We start from the raw sequence: 18,121 nt of genomic DNA, 5'->3' as shown, positions 1-18,121 counted from the left end.
GTTTAAAGACAATAGTGACAAACAAAAGTATGGGTACAGTGGACTTGTGGTTAAGTTATTGAAACAGCAGCCAGTTCAAATCCCACCAAGCAATTAAATAAATAGGAATTAAATCTAGTTTCAATAACAGCAACTATGAGTCAACTGGGTTGTTGTAACAATTCACCTGGTTTGCTCACATCCTTTATGGAAGGAAATCACCATCCTTCTCCGATTTAGATAATATGTGACCATTGTGGCTGGCTTTTAACTGTCTCCTCAGTTCAGGGGCAATTATAAATTGCCAGTGATATCCACATCACAATAAGCCAATCCACGAACAGATAATGGAAAACTGTGCTAGTAAAATAAATACAGAAGAAGAATGGGCACAAAGTATTTGCAAAGTGGAACAGGATGTAGTAATTAATTGAAGGATTTAGAAGAGAGATATGTGAGACCAAGAGCAAAAGGGCACAAATACTGTCTGCATTTCAAATGTGAGGTAACAGCGATTATCCAAAGGTGCCAGCAGGGGACATGGTAGATGGACAGTCAGGATAGAAAATACCAATGTTGAACCCCACTGATCTGCTGCCCACTAATTTCAAAGAGCAACTTATTTTCCAGTGTGCTTTTTGCTTAATTATTGTTTTGAATTATTTATGTGTTTTTGGCTAATTTTATCACTTCTCAGGTCATGATGCTGGAGGGTGAGACACTTAGGCCAGTAAATAGACCCTCAACATCTGGGTGAGCTTAATATGTATATAAGATGAGCATGAATGCTGACTGTGGGCAACAGGTCAGTCACAGCAAGGTCTGTTTGATTTAAGAAGATTGTTTTCAGTTTGAGCATGCTCTAAGGAAATTAGGCTTTATGTCTTCCTTAAATATGAGGCTTGACTTCTTGATAAAATGTCTGGAAATGAGACAAGGAGCTGCTGGCATTTACTTTTGTTAGTAGGGTTCCCACACAAGTGTGCGTAAGAACAGAAATCCCGAACTTGCTCACAGCTACTCACCGCTGTCACTCCAACTGCGCTCTGATGGAGTGCAAGTATTCTGCATTTTCCCAGTAGCTACCTGCAGCAGGGTTGACCTGACTCAGGTTCAGAGACTCCATTCATTTCAAAGGCAATGGAGAAAAGCAAGTTTCATGTAATTTACAGCCTTTATTCACATTTTTAATTTCATTTGATCAGAGAAGGGACATGCCACAGGAGGGGGCCATACATTCTATTGATCCATACCAACTGTCAGCAGAAGTGATCCCCCACCGTCCCCTGCAAATTCAGTTCTTTCAGGTGCTGATGCAGTTTCTTTTCAAAGACCACCATGATCTTGTCTCCATTACCACAGCAATGGATAGCTACTTCCAGTATTAAGAAGGTTTTCTTCATGTCATTTTTGTTCTTCTTCCAGTCACAAAATCATAGTTACAAAGAGATACAGCACAGAAACGCCTTTTAGCCCACCGAGTGCACACTGACCATTAACAACACGTCATCTTCTTTCTCTGTCTGCTGGTTCTTGACCTTTCTACTAATGAGAACAGTTTGACTTTATCTCCCCTTCCTTGTCTTAACTATGTCCATCAGACCTCCTCTCAACCATCCTCAGGCACCTGTTCCAAGGAGAAAATGTTCAATTTCTTCAGTCTATCAATGCAACTGAAGTCCTTTATCACTGGAATCATTACAATGAATCTCCACTGCACCATCTCGGAGGCCTTCACATTTCTTCTAAAGCGTGGCACCGAGAAATGGGCACGGTGATCCAGGTGTGGCAGAAGCCGCGTCTTCTAAAGGTTCATCGTGGCTTATTTATAGTTGTACTCTGGCTCCCTATGCCCAATATACTGCTTACAAACTCCTCTCTGTTTTCTCCTACATTGTCTATATTAGGCCAGCTGAAGTTCCCCATTATCGCTTTCATAAATCTTTGTAACTTCCCTTGAAAATTTGCTCCTCCATGTCATTTCCCACGGGTTGGTGCCAGTACTGTAACTGCACCCCTTCTGTTTCTTACCTCCACCAAATAAACCCTGACTGCTTTGGGACCTCCATTCTGTCTAGCACTGCAATATTCTCCTTCATCAACACTGTCACCAATCCAATCCCAGTCCTAATTTCTTCTCTTTACTGAAAACATATCCAGGAATATTTGGTGCCTAATCCTGCCTTTTTTTTTGAGTCAGATCTAAGCTATTGCCACAAACATAATGCCATGTGGCGAATGCATCTGTGGCTGTCCAAACTATTTCATAAGACCTCTTGTTCTCTATCTTAGTATGCTGCTTTCTGTTGCTCGTGCAATCCAGCTCCCAGTATTTTGTGCAACATTTTTCTCTTTTCCTTTGGATATCCTGGTCCCCATCTCCCTGTATCTAAATGTATCCAGATTTTCAGTACTTGAAATTATTTTTAAATGATTAAATTAATTTAACAATTTTAAGTATTTTAATTGTACATTTCTTTCATGGTTTCTGATTGTTTGAAAAAGCCAAATGTTTACAAGGAATCAAACTAACTGATGACTTTGACAGTCAGATAAGCCTGGGTGTGGGGTTTCACAGCTGTCACCACATCTTGATGCATTGTCTTGGAAATGAAGGACCAGGATAACACAGGAAGATCCACTCAAAACAAGAGTAGGTTTATCAGTTAGGAACGTACCAAAGAGCAAAGGCAGCTGGCCACAGCTCTGAAGAAATTCTGGGCATTTCAAAGGTCTCCCATCAAATGTTATCTTTGTGTCTGTCTGAATGACTTCTGTTCTACTTCATGACAACACCAGACATCTAACTTCCAAGGCACTTAAAACCTAAGATCTCAAGAATGCCTTAATCAGTGTTAGTCAGTACAGTCTAAGGGTAGTTTTATTGCTGAAACAAAGTTTCAACCTTTAGCTGCCTAATTAAACTGCACTATTGACGTAGTGTTATTCTAAAATCAGAAACTGCTTTTTGAAAACCAAGTCAAGATTTTGTGCTCAAATCTCTGATGTGGGATCTAAACTTCTATTGTAAAGGTGAGAGGGTTGTTTGAACTGAGCCACAGCTGATGTTATTAAATGAGAGGCTTCGGCTCAGTGCTCAGTTTAATAAAAAGCACATCTCATACTACTTACACAAAGATTTTCATTTCTTCACTGCTGAATTCCCTATTCTCATTCAAGTTTTACACATTGCATGGAATTACATGGAATATATGGCTTATGGAAAACATGGCGCATATACAGTACTGGAGCTATTTTCCATCTATGCTAATCTAAGTCCATCAACTTATTACTATACTTTTCCCTCATATATTCATGCCTTCACTCTTGCTTTGTTCCCACCTCACTGCACTACCATCTCATTGCCATGCCCTCTGAAGAAACAACGAAAATAAGCCCAGCCAAAGTGACTTTTTCTTTCTGCATAATGCTAAACTATTGGTTTTGATTCAGTTCATTTGCTAATGCAGTCAAACACAATGGTTGCTTTGATGCACCTTCAGGAAATTTTCTTTATCATTTGATTTCTGAAATCATCATTGCTTTTTCTAGATATGTTTAAGTTTGGACATTAGTATAGTCCAATGGTGTTGGCATTGATCAAGCATAGAGTATGTCTCTGCAGAAAGTGTGAGAGATTCATTCAAACAGCAAATTATTTATGGCAAAGTGATGTAAATATCCCAACTGGGACACCCTAATTTTGCCAGTAACATCCTGTGCACTTAACAGACCTTTATTGTCCCATTTTGCCTTGCTAAGGAGAAGGTAATATGGAACAATAAAGATCAGGGCATGTGTCGCCTTTAACAATGTTGTCACCAAAAGGTATAAGGACTGTTTTTCAATCGCTTATGTTTTAAGAAGATGATGAAAGAGATGATACTTCAGGTTCACTTTGATTGGGAGTAGACACACTCACATTTATCCATGCCATTGTGTATGCAAGGACAGTTGCACATACCTGGGAATTTACAGCACTACCTGCTGTTATAAATTATTGTGTTCTGCTGTCTCTTCAAATGTGACCTGCTCAGAAAATTGATAACAGAAATAAGAACCAGTAGCCAAATCACCACATTGAACTTTTATGCCTCCAGCTGCCTCCAAGTTACCTCAAGGGAAATTCACAGCAACATTTGATCTTCAATGCACAGATGCATCAGGCACTGAAATGTTTCTTGCCAGGGAAAAGACCCTCATCACAAACCCAATATAAAAGTGGCAGCAGAATGTTGACACACAGACCAGTCAGTCCCTGAAGAGTAACATAAAGCATAACAGATCCACAGGATCCACGCGCAGTTAGTTTGTGATAATTAGCACCAGGGGTTGTAGGTACATACTGTTTCTTAGGTAGCTTTCCCAAATGAAGGAAACTCCAACAAGATTTGATTATCAGAATTATTAAGAAACAAATCTGACAAATTAGCAAAATTACTTCAGATCCTTGGATACAAAATGAGCAGTTAGTCTATTCATGATGAATAATTTGAAATAAGTTCAAAATATCCAATCTGAGTAACATAACAAAGTAAGTAATACAAAATTCCAGTGAAAGGTCATCGATAAGATAAGATATCTTTATTAGTCACATGTACATCGAAACACACAGTGAAATGCACCTTTTTGTGTAGAGTGTTCTGGGGATAGCCCGCAAGTGTCACCACACTTCTGGTGCCAACATAGCATGCCCACAACTTCCTAACCAGTACACCTTTGAAATGTGGGAGGAAACCAGAGCACCTGGAGGAAACCCACGCAGACACGGGGAGAACGTACAAACTCCTCACAGACAGTGGCCGGAATTGAATCCAGGTCGCTGGCACTGTAAAGCGTTACACTAAACATTATCTCTATTTCTCTCTCCTTAGATGCTACCTGACCTGCTAGTGTTTCCAGCATGTTTACTATTTTACTGCTTTACAACTTTTCTCGGATAATTTAATTGATCTTGAAAAGCACTATATTATAACTCAACAGGGAGTCTAATACCCACGTATGTTGTCAAAATATCTTTCTAATCCTGTCCCTTGAAGGAACTGGACTGAGAAATTTACAAGGTCGAGGACTAGGATTCTGTAACTGAATAGCTTTATATCTCTCCTCAGACATAAGACATTTCTAACATGTAATCCAAGTAAACCCTTGTCCATATCAGTTCATATTAACCAAGAGGGGACCTGAACTATTCCCCTTGATTTTAAACTTATTATAATAATAATATCCACAAAAGGAGGTCAGCAGCAAAGACAAATTACTAACATTGATTACTTTTCATAAGTTTTATAAGGTTTTAAGATTCCAGAGCATGTCAAGCCATAAATATCAATAGTGTCAAAAGAATTGAGACATGGCAATACAATCGATCCAACCAACAACCTACAAAATCAGGATGTGGACTAATTTCTAAGTTACTCATTTGCTTCCGTAATTCCTTCAGTGAAAAACACATAATGTCTCATTGCAAGTGTGAATGTAGAGCATTTTCAGTGTTCTTTTTTAAACATTACCACCCAGCAGACAATTATTACAAAGTATTACCTCTCTTTAGCCTTAAAATATCATAATCCACAATTGGTGTCCATCATTCCCAAATTAACAACAATTCCCTGTCTTAACTAGAATGTTGTGGAACACTCAGGCATCTTTCAGTCATGAGTTACCTCAGAAAATGATCCGAGACCCCATTTGTGGTGCATTCTCCTCTCCCTGGCATAACTTCAGTCATTTCCTCCAATCAATTTCATAGCGAGTCATAGAGCCATAGAGTTGTACAGCACAATAATAGGCCCTTCGGCCCAGCGTATCCATGCCAACCTTTTTGCCCATCTACACTAATCCCATTTTCCCGCATTAAGACTGTACCCTTCTCGCCTTACCTATTTATGCCTATTTTAAATGTCTACAAAGAGTGTCTGTTTAAGCTTGCAATCAGGATCTGATCATTCAACTATGTAAAGATATCTTAATAGAATTATGCAGAGCCTTAGTGAGACAAAACTTGAAATACTATGTACAATATTGGCGCTCTTTTCTGAAAAAGGGATTTGTTTGTTATGGAGGGAGTGCAGCAAAGATTCATCAGACCAGTTCCTTTAGATGGCTGGTAAGTAACTAGTTTATGCTAGATAGCATACTGGTAGACCTCCTCTGCACCTTCTCCAAAACTTCCACGTCCTTTTTATAATGGGGCGACCAAAACTGAATGCAATACTCCAGATGCAGCCTAACCAGAGTTTTATAAAGCTGCAATATGACTTCCTGTCTCTTGACCTAAATGCCTCAACTAATGAAGGCAAGCATGTCATACGCCTTCTTTACCACACTATCAACCTATGCAGCCACTTTCAGGGACTTGGACCCCAAGATCCCTCTGTACATCAACGCCGTTAAAGGTCTTGCCATTAACAGTGTACTGTCCCTTTACATTTGCTATCCCAAAGTGTAACACCGCACATTTCACCAGATTAAATTCCATCTGCTATTTTTCTGCCCTTATCTGCAGCTGATTTATATCCTGCTGTATCCTTGGGCAATCTTCTTCACTATCCATTACCACCACCAATCTTTGTATCGTATGTGAACTTATTAACCCACCCATCCACATTTTCATCCATATATTATATTACATATTACAAACAGCAGAGTTCTCACTACGGCTCCCTGGGCAACACCACTAGTAACAGACTTGCAGCCACCCTAAACTATTTTAACAAGGCTAAAATACTATGGGTTATTGTACATTTTTTCATCTCTGTTGCTACTGATATTAAACCATTTTAAAGATCTCAGTGCATTTGGATGACTAGGCCGGAAGATTGGACCCATCCTTTGCTGACATGCCACCTTATAGTTCTGGGCACAATGCTAGCTGTTCCACAAGCAGAAGTATACCAAATTATGAGAAGCATAGGTAGGGCAGAGTGTCAGAGTCTTTCTCCCTGGGTGGAAATGTCAAACACTAGAGGACAAAGATTTCAGGTGAGAGAGGTAAAGTCTAAAGGAGATTTGGGAGGCAGGTTTTTTTTTCACATAGAAAGTGGTGGGTGACTGGGGGGTGGGTGTTTGGAAGCAGATACAATAGCAATATTTAGGAAGCATTTAGACAGGCATGAACATGTAGGGAACAAAAGGATAGTTTAGGCAGGCAGACAGGATTAGTTTAAATTGGCATCGTGGTTGATACAGACATCGTGGGCCATAGGGCCTGTTCCTGTGCTGTACTGTTTTATGTTCTAGTCTCTTTGCAAAGATATTTCAATTTTAAAACTGTATATAATACAAGGCATGCTTGGGAACTGCAATTTAAAAAAAACACGGGTCAAGTGGAACAGAATTCACAAGAAATTCAAGTGAAAGTGGACAATAAAGCTCCCACTCCTGATTTATAATCCAAGGCTGTTGCCAGAAAATGCACACATATTATTGCTTCTGGACTTACTGTCCTCTATCTGACCATTTCACTGATAAACCATACCTCAGCATGACAGAATATCTTTAAGAAGGGAAAGACATTGGGAAAGGTACTGGTTCACAGCATGGTGTAAAACAATTATTTTGATTTTAAAACCATGATTTAACCAGTCAAAGCAAACTGAAAGAAGATAAATTGAGAATAGTTTGGACGTTTTAATCCAAGCATCAATTTGGATTCACAATTTCCCTTTATCCTGTTGTATGCGTAGGTGAGCATTTTGGGTCCAGTGACCATAATGTCATTAGTTTCAAGTTAATTATGGATAAGGATAGGTCTGGTCCTCGAGTTGAGGTTCTAAATTGGAGAAAGGCCAATTTTGTGGAAATGAGAAAGGATCTAGGAAAAGTGGATTGGGATAAGTTGTTTTCTGACAAGGATGTGTTCAGTAAGTGGAAGGCCTTCAAAAGGTGAAATTTTGAGAGTGCAGAGTTTGCATGTTCCTGCCAGGATTAAAGGCAAAGTTAACAAGCATAGGGAACCTTGGTTTTCAAGAGATATTGGTGCTCTGCTTAAGAAAAAGAGAGAGGTGTATAGCAGGTATAGGCAACTAGGAACAAATGAGGTACTTGAAGAGTATAGAAAATGAAAGAAAATACTGAAAAAGGAAATCAGGAAGGCAAAAAGAAGACATGAGGCTGCTTTGGCAGATAATGTGAAGGTAAACCCAAAGGGTTTCTACAAGTATATGAAGAGTAAAAGGATAATAAGGGACAAAATTGGTCCCCTAGAAGATCAGAGTGGTCATCTATGTGTGGAGCCTCAGGAGATGGGGGAGATCTTAAACAGTTTTTTTGCATCAGTATTTACTCAGGAAATGGGCATAGCAGATATGGAAGGAAGGGAAACAAACAGTAGGGTCATGGAACATATAGAGATTAAAGAGGAGGAGGTGCTTGCCGCTTTACAGCGATTAAAGGTAGATAAATCCCCCGGGCCTGACAAGATATTTCCTCGGACCTTGAGAGAGACTAGTGTAGAAATTGCAGGGGCCTGAGCAGATATATTTAAAATGTCCTTAGCCACAGGTGCGGTGCCAGAGGACTGGAGGGTGTCTCATGGTTTTCCGTTGTTTAAAAAAGGCTCTAAAAGTAAACCAGCTAATTACAGGCCGGTGAGCCTGACATCACTAGTAGGTAAATTATTGGAAGGTGTTCTGAGAGGTCGGATATACAAGTATTTAGACAGCCAAGGGCTGATTAAGGATAGTTAGCATGGCTTTGTGTGTGGTAGATCGTGTTTAACGAATCTTGTAGAGTTTTTTGTGGAGGTTACTAAGAAAGTAGATGAAGGAAAGGCTGTGGATGTTGTCTACATGGACTTTAGTAAGGCCTTTGACAAGGTCCCACATGGGAAGTTAGTTCAGAAGGTTCAGTCACTAGGTATCCATGGAAAGGTTGTAAACTGGATTCGAAATTGGCTGTGTGGGAGAAGACAGAGAGCAGTAGTGGATGATTGTTTCTCAGACTGGAAGCCTGTGACTAGTGGTGTGCCTCAGGGATCTGTGCTGGGACCATTGTCGTTCGTTGTCTATATCAATAATCTAGATGATAATGTGGTAAATTGGATCAGTAAGTTTGCTGATGACACAAAGATTAGAGGTGTAGTGGACAGCGAGGAAGGCTTTCAAAGCTTGCAAAGGGATCTGAACCAACTGGAAAAATGGGCCAGAAAATAGCAGATGGAATTTAATGCAGACAAGTGTGAGGTGTTGCATTTTAGAAGGACAAATCAAGGTAGGACATACACAGTAAATAGTAGGGCACTGAGGAGTGCGGAGGAACAAATGGATCTGGGAGTTCAGACACATAATTCCCTGAAAGTGGCATCACAGGTAGACAGGGTTGTAAAGAAGGCTTTTGGTATCCTGGCATTCTTAAATCAAAGTATTGAGTATAGGAGTTGGCATGTTATGGTGAGGTTGTATAAGTCATTGGTGAGGCCAAATTTGGAGTATTGTGTGCAGTTCTGGTCACCTAACTATAGGAAGGATGTCAGTAAGATTGAAAGAGTGCAGAGGAGATTTACTAGAATGTTGCCGGGTCTTCAGGATTGAGTTACAGGGAAAGATTGAACAGGTTAGGACTTTATTGCTTGGAGCGTAGAAGAATGAGGGGAGATTTGATAGAGGTTTACAAATTATGAGGGCATAGACAGAGTTAACACGAGTAGGCTCTTTCCACCTAGATTAGGAGAGATAAGTACGAGAGGACATGGCTTTAGGGTGAAAGGGGAAAGGTTTAGGGGGAACATTAGGGGGAACTTCTTCACTCAGAGAGTGGTGGGAGTGTGGAATGGGCTGCCATCTGATGTAGTAAATGCGGGCTCACTCTTAAGTTTTAAGAATAAATTGGATAGATACATGGATGGGAGAGGTCTGGAGGGTTATGGACTGGGTGCAGGTAAGTGGGACTAATGGAATAACGTTTCGGCACAGATTAAAAGGGTCGAACGGCCTGCTTCTTGTGCTGTAGTGTTCTATGGTTCTACGGTTCTATGGTATAGATCCAGTCCACCAAGTACCTGTGATCCCAATAGCCCATTTGATGCCCCCAGTTGTTCATGCTATAATTAATCAGCAGCCTGTATACTGGGGGACAGGGGGAACGGGTGTTGAGGGAGAGATCTGTAATATACAGTTAATCCTAAAAGAACCATTTATTTTAGCAAATTAGTTCAGTAATGTTGTTTGTGTGATGATGGGTAGACAGGTTGAAGAATCAACAGAGTCGAAATTTTGGTAGAACAATTCATTGTTTAAAATAGAAGGAAAATAACAGTGGTTATAAAGCTGGGTAACAAGTGTGGATGATGCTGGGTTTACTGTTTTAAGAATATTTAATTGTTCTGATATTCAGGACAGTATCTAGTAATAGATCTCCCCGGTAGGAAGTACGATGTTCCCCACCACCCAGGCTGAGCCAGAGACCCTGGTTGTCCCTGGAGTTTCATTCATAGAGTTATAGAGTCATCAGCAAGGAAACAGGCCATTTAGCTCAACTCGTCTACGCCAACCAGTGGGCACCATTCCATACTAATCCCATCTCTTGGTCCATAGCCTTCCATGCCTAAGCTATTCAAGTACTCATCTGGAAACTTCTTAAATGCTGTCAGTGACCCAGCTTCAACTACTGTCTCAGGCAGTGAATTTACCAGGCATTTACCATTCTCTCCACAAGGAAGGTCACTCATATCTCCTCTAAATCTCTTACCCCTTACCCTAAGTTTTCCTCTGGTGTTCTAAAGGAGTACAAAAATATAATTTGGCTATGTATCTTTCTCCAAATGGATTTGGTAATCACATTGCAAAATTTATTTAATCTGCAAGTCATTCCCGATCCATTATGATATTTACAAAGACAAAGCTTCCATCACATTTCCTAAAAGTTACAGCTGTGGAACACAAGCAATTTTGTGGAAATTGCCAACCAGTTTTGTATGCTCAAGTATTAAATTGTGATATATACCCAAATGACTTGGTTAATCATTTTAATTGTTTTTTCTTTTAAAATATGCATTAAACTATCTTGAAGGAGGCATGAGTACTCCAATATTTGAAATAGTTGTCTGCTAACTTTTGTTCCTCTGTTTCCTTTGCTTCCTGCTCATTGTCTCCTGCATCCTTCTTTTGTTCTTCCTCTCCTAGGCCAAGCCGGATGATGAGATTCTTGACTACAAGTATTTGGCAGCTCTTCCCAAAATTAAGGCCATTTACAATATTGATCATCCTGACATGATCTCCTATGCACCGTATATCAATTACTCTGCTATTGACAGGCATAGAATGGGGGAGGTATGGTGCAATTCACAACTCAAGAAATGCAACGTTATTTTCAAAAACTGAGGTCTGGATGTTAATACTGGAAAGCCTTTCATTATATAAGGTGACTTTTATGTTGGTAACAATTTACATTAGAAAAGGCTAAATAAAATGATTGTAGTCAGAAGGGATTTTTAAAAAAATGTCAATATATTAATGGATTGATATACAATATCAAGATTGATGACATTCCTTAAAGAATCAGTTTCAATATACTCCATGGAAGTCAGTTTACCAGAAGTAAGGATCATCATTCAATTCACAGTGTTACAGTGGAATTTTGTGGGATTGAATGATGATCCTTACTTGTGGTAAGCTGACTTCCATGGAGTATATTAGTTATATTTCTGCTCAGACAGGAACCAGCAATTAATTGAACATTTTGCCCTGAGGGTTTGTGTAGCTGGGCCACAGCTTCCTGACTCCTGTGCTCTGTGCACTGTCGATGAGGGCGGGCATGACGTATACCTTCTCTACCAATCGGTCTGCTTGCATTGCTACGTTCAGGGAGGTATGGGCTTTGGCCCCAGGATCCCTCTGTACATTAATGTTGTTAGGGGCCCTGCCACTGACTGTATACTTTCACCCTTACATGTGACCTTCCAAGGTGCAACACCTCACACTTGCCTGGATTGGGTTCCATCTGCCATTTCTCCTCCCGTAACTATAACTGGTCTATATCCTGCTGTATCCTTCTTCACTCTCCACAACTCCCACCAATTTTTGTGTTGTCTGCAAACTTATGCACCAACCCATCTACTGTTTCATCCAAGTCATTTTTCACATCACAAAGAGCGGAAGTCTCAGCGCTGATCCCTGCAGAGCACCACTGGTCACAGACCACCAGCAGGAATGGCATCCTTCCACCACAACCCTCTGACTACTATGGACAAGCCAATTCTGAATCCAAACTACCGGTTCACCGTGGATACTATGCATCTTAATCTTCCTGATCAGCCTGCCATGAGGACCATTGTCGGACGCATTGCAGGGGTCTGTGTTGCCGGCATCCCCAGCCCTGCCCTTGTTGACCACGTCGGTCGCCTCCTTGGAGGGCTCAGTTGCGTTTGTGGGACATGACCCGCTCCATGTTGGGACCATGCTGACTGTCCCTGGTTAGCCCATGTTCTTTCAGGTCTGATTAGATCCTGTCCCTGTGAATCCTGTCCAGTGGATTCCCTGCTGCTGTTGTGGGGCTTGCCGGCCGATAATTTTCTGGATTATCCCTATTTCCCTTCATGGACAGAGCAGCAGCATTGGCTACTCTCCAGTCCTCCAGGACCTCCCGTGTGACTGGAGAGGATGCAGAGGCCTTCATCAGGGCCCCAGCAATATCCTCTCTTGCCTCTCTTAATAACCTGGGATGGATCCCATCAGACCCTGGGGATTTATTCTCCTTAGAGTTCTTCAGGGGGCCCAACATCTCCTTGATCTCAAAATACCGTTGCGTATCCGAATACCTCACACTGATCCCACTCTCCTCTATGTCCTTCTCCTTAGTGAATGCTGATGCAAAGTATTTCTTTAATACTTCACCAGCATCCTCTGAGTCCAGGCATGGATTCCCTTCGTTGTCGTTGGGCAGTCCTAACGTCTCCCTAGTTACCCTCTTGTTTTTAATATGCATAAAAAGTGCCTTGGGATTCTTTTTAATCCAACTTGCCAGGGACATTTCATGGTGTCTTTTAGCCCTCCTGATTCCCTGGTTGAATTCTTTCTTGCTTATGTTTCAATCCTTGTCTGTCTTCCTGACTGGTACACGCCGGTCCTGAACTCTGATCAGATGGTCTTTAAATAACCCCCACAAGTCAGACGGGGACTTGCCCGATAACACCTGCTCCCAATTAGCTCTCCCAGCTCCTGTCTGGTAGTGTCATAGTTTGCACTCCCCCAGTTTAGTATTTTCCCACAAGGTCCGGACCTGGTCCTTATTCATAGCTATTTTGAGACTTAAGGAATTGTGATCCTGAGGTGCTCTCCCACTGTAAGGCCAGTCACCTGGTCAAGCTTATTCCCAAGACAAGGTCCAGTATGGTCCCTGCTCTAGTTGGTCTATCCATGCACTGTTTCGGGAAACCCTCTTCGATGCACCAAGGAAATTCTTATGCTGGTGAAGTCCCAGTCAATATTGGGGAAGTTGGGGTCAACCACCGCGAAGGCCCTGTTGCTTTTGCATCTTTCCGTAACCTGTCTGTATGTCTGTTCCTCTGTCTCCCGCTGGCTGTGGGGGAGCCGATGGTGTAGTCCCATCGGAGTGATTGCACCTTTCCTGTTTTTGGGCTCTACCCATGTTGCCTCAGTGGATGAGCCCTCTGGTATGTCCTCTCTGAGTGCAGCTGTGGCCTTTTCCCCAAGTGGTGGTGTGGCTTCTCCACTCCTTTTACTCTCTCTCTTTCATGTCTGAAACTTTGAAATCCTGGAGCGTTAGGCTGCCAGTCCTGTCCCCGTCCCTCTCACAACCAAACTTCCGTAATGTGTTCCTGAGGTGACATCATCTTCCTGTTCCCCAATGCCTTGCGAATTCTCCCCCAGGGTGCTGTTGGTGAGTCGGTCTGTGTTCAGTCCCTGTGAAGGACTCTGTAACTATTTCACATGCACAGAGACATTGCAACAGCCCCAGAGAATTTTAAATTCCCACACCCTGACCCCCAACCAGCAGCTCTGGTGGCTGAGAACCTGCCATGACTGAAGAATCTTTATGGAAGTTTATTTCCAATTGGCGAATTTTAAATATTTGGCAATCCTGAATGGAGAGTGAGTTTGTAAAAAGTAACAGGAGCAAAGGATGTTAGGGACAGCAAGGAGGGAGCACCATTGGAAGGGTGGCAAGGAGGGAGCACCACGGGAGGGGCGGTGAGGATGGAGAACCGTGGGAGGGGCGGCGAAGGTTCAGACACACCCAGTCCTCAGACACCAGGCAAGGCAACTTGGTTGCAAGCAATTACTTGATTGGTTATTACAAAGTATCTCCTTCACCCTTCACACTGCATCTCCTTCACACTCCATCGACCCTCTCCTTGCGCCCTCCCTGCGCCGATCTTCTCTCCAAAACTCCACAATCGGGGCCAACTGACCAAGTCGCTCTGGGCCATCTGTCACAGATGGCTGATTTCGCGTTCGTACTCTCAGACCTGTTGCCAGGGCCCCTGACCCAAAGTGGCTTACCGTCCGCCTGTCTCCCTGCCTGCTGCCCAGCTGTTGAGGTGCGTTGTTGTGATGTTAACTAACGCGGGACCATCCACGAGTTCCTGGGGCCTGCCCTGCGATGGTACGTCAGTGGGGCCTGCCCTGTACATCGGTAAAACCCGGTGTTGGGGGCCAACAGTGGTTGCCAGGATTGTGGGGGGTGGAGCCAGCCAGACTGTTGGCCCCTCAGCCGCTGTCCTCACCCTACCCACTTCACCTCTTCACACTGGCTGCCTTTCCCCCTCCGCCCTCTCCGTCCCAGCGCCGGGGTTCTCAGCCCTGGCGCCGGGAGTCCTTCTGCCTCTACAGCCGGTGCACCAACCGCTGGGTCTCTCCAAGGGAGACAAGCTGGCCTGCGGATCTGCAACCTGGCGCACACAAAGATGCTGTAACCCCTACTACAACTCCCGTCTCTGTAACCCCCTCTGGCGCCGACACCCAACTGTCTCTGTAACCCCCCCATGACCCCTACACCCCTCCCGTCGCTGTAACCCCCCTCTGCCCCTACACCCATCCCTGTATCAGTAACCCCATCCTCTGCCCCCTTACACCCCTCCATCTCTGTAACCCCCACTCTGTCCCCTACACCCCTCCCTTTCTCTGAAACCCCCTCTGTCCCCTACACCCCTCCCTGTCTCTGAAACCTCCCCCATCCCCTACATCCCTCCCTTTATCTGTAACCCCCCGTGCCCCCACATCCCTCTGTCTCTGTAACCCCCTCTGTCCCCTACACCCCTCCCTCTCTGTAAGCCCCCACAATGCCCTCGACACCCCTCCCTGTCTCTGTAACCCCCGCTGTCCACTACACCCCTTTCTCTGTAACCCCCCCTTGCCCCCTACAGCACTCCCCGTCTCTGTAACCCCCCCATGCCCCCTACACCCCTCCCTCTCTGTAACACCCCCTCTTCCCCCAACACCCCTCCCTGTCTCTATAACCGACCCTGCCCCTACCTCCCTCCCTGTCTCTCTAACCCCTCCTCTGCTCCCCTACACCCCTCCATGTCTCTGTAACCCACCCCTTGCCCCCTGCACCCCGCCATCTCTAACCCCCCCATCTGTCCCCTACCCCCAATCACTGTCTCTGTAACACCTCCTCTGCCTCCTACGCCCCTCCTGTCTCTGTAACTCCCCCTCTGCCCCCTACACCCCTCCCAGTCTCTGTAACCCCCCTCTGCCCCCTACACCCCTCCCTGTCTCTGTAACCCCACCATCCCCAACACCCCTCCCTGTCTCTAACCCCCCCGCCCCCTACACCCCTCCCTGTCTCTGAAACCCCCCATCCCCTACACCCCCCTTTCTCTGTAACCCCCCCCCCCGCCCCTACACTCCTCCCTTTCTCTGTAACCCCCCAATGCCCCCTACACCCTTCCGTCTCTGTAACCCCTCCTCTGCCCCCGACACCCTTCCGTCTCTGTAACCCCCCGCTCCCTACATCCCTCCGTCCCTACACCCCTCCCTCTCTGTAAGCTCCCCCATGCCCCCTTCACCCTTCCTGTCTCTGTAACCACCCCGTCCCCTACACCCCTTTCTCTGTAACCCCCCCTCTGCCACCTACACCCCTCCGTCTCTGTAACCCCCACTACCCCTACACCCCTCCTTGTCTCTGTAACCACCCCGTCCCCTACACCCCTCTTTCTCTGTAACCCCCCCTCTGCCACCTACACCCCTCCGTCTCTGTAACCCCCACTGCCCCTACAGCCCTCCCTGTCTCTGTAACCGTCCCTGCCCCCTACACCCCTCCCTGTCTGTAACCCCCCCTCTGCTCCCTACACCCTTCCCTGTCTCTGTAATCGCCCCTCTGCCCCTACATCCTTCCCTGTCTCTGTAACACCCCCGCCCCCTACATCCCTCCCTCCCTACACCCCTCCCTCTCTGTAAGCCCCCCCATGCCCCCTCCACCCCTTCCTGTCTCTGTAACTCCCCCGCCCCTACACCCCTCCCTTTCTCTGTAACCCCCTCTGTCTACACCCCGCCCTGTCTCTGACACCACCCCTCTGCTTCCTACACCCCTCCCTGTCTCTGTAACCGCCCCCTGCACCCTACAACCCTCCCTGTCTCTGTGACCCCCCCACCCCCTAAACCCCTCCCTGTCTCTGTAACCCCCGTCCCCTACACCCCTCCCTGTCTCTGTAACCCCCGCCCCTAAACCCCTCCCTGTCTCTGTAACTGCCCCCTCTGCTCCCTACACCCCTCCTTGTCTCTGTAACCCCCCTGCCCCCTGCACCCCTCCCTGTGTAATACCCCACTGCCCCCTACACCCCTCCCTGTCTCTGTAATTGCCCCTACACCCCTCCCTGTCTCTGTAACCCCCCCTCTGCCCCTTACACCCCTCCCTGTCTCTGTAAACCCCCCTTTGTCCCCTACACCCCTCCCTTTCTGTAAGCCCCCCCATGCCCCTACACCCCTCCCTGTCTCTGTAACCCCCTCTGCCCCCAACACCCCTCCCTGTCTCTGAAATCCCCCCATCCCCTACACCCCTCCCTTTGTCTGTAAACACCCCCTTGCCCCAACACCCCTCACTGTCCCTGTAACCCCCCTCTGCCCCCTACTCCCCTCCCTGTCCTAGTAACCCCCCTCTGCCCCCTACAACCCTCCCTGTCTCTGTAACCCCCCCGCCCCCTAAACCCCTCCCTGTCTCTTTAACCCCCTCTGTCTCCTACACCCCTCCCTGTCTCTGACACCACTCCTCTGCTTCCTATACCCCTCCCTGTCTCTGGAAACCCCTCTGCCCCCTACACTCCTCCTTATCTCTGTAACCCCCACCCCCACTGTCCCCTAACCCCCTCTGCCCCCTGCACCCGACCCTCTCCCTACAGCATTTTGTGTGTTGCTCCAGTGTCTGCCATCCGCACCTCCTGTCTCTACTGCGGGGTCTCAGCGCTCCGGGCAACAACTGTGGGGGCAGGAGCCCTCGGCACTTCAGGGTCTGGAGCCCTGCGTCTGGGCGGAGCGAGTGGAGTGGGGAGGGGTGGCCAGTGTGGGGAGGTGCAGGTGCAGGTGTTGGGATGCTGACGGGCGTTGGGAGACAGCATGTCTGGCTGGTTCCACCTCTCACCATCCTAGCAACCCATTATTTGCTTGTTGCTGGTGGTGGATTCTTCCTTGGTTCCTCCCGAGAGAGGAGACCATCACCGACTCAAGGGAAGGCCCACTGAAGAGGGAGGCTGGGAATGGAGCATCCTCCACCTGAGTGAGAGGATACTCCAGCTCATGGATGGACATGACCTCGAAGGAAACGTGGACCCTATGCTCCTGGGTGGTGGTGGAGTAAGAGAGTGCCATCGCCTTCATCCTCACTGGTGGGAAGGATCGCAGCCTAGTCCTGATAACCAGTTCTGGCTTTGCCCTCTAGGCTCAGGCAGCAGGCATTGTGTTCTTTCCATGGAAAGGGAGAACCTCCCACAGGCTGGGCTGGGGTTCGGGACTGATGGAATCCCTGTCGGTGGAAGTAGAGGGCCTGGCATTATCGTCACTTGATGGTCTTGGTGACGAGTGTCTGCTGGTGGCCCAAACTGGCTCGAAGCCTGACTAGGGTCTTTACGAGGCTCTGGATCTTCTGTGGACAGTGGATGCACCAACTTTGGAGATGCTGGTGAGGATGAGGTTCCCACCATCACAGCCAGCTACTGACACTCAATGTTTTCCACAACCATGCTCAC

This window comes from Pristis pectinata, chromosome 5, assembly GCF_009764475.1.
Source record: "Pristis pectinata isolate sPriPec2 chromosome 5, sPriPec2.1.pri, whole genome shotgun sequence".
NCBI classification, from domain to species: Eukaryota; Metazoa; Chordata; class Chondrichthyes; order Rhinopristiformes; family Pristidae; genus Pristis; species Pristis pectinata.
This window is presented reverse-complemented; position numbering follows the sequence as displayed.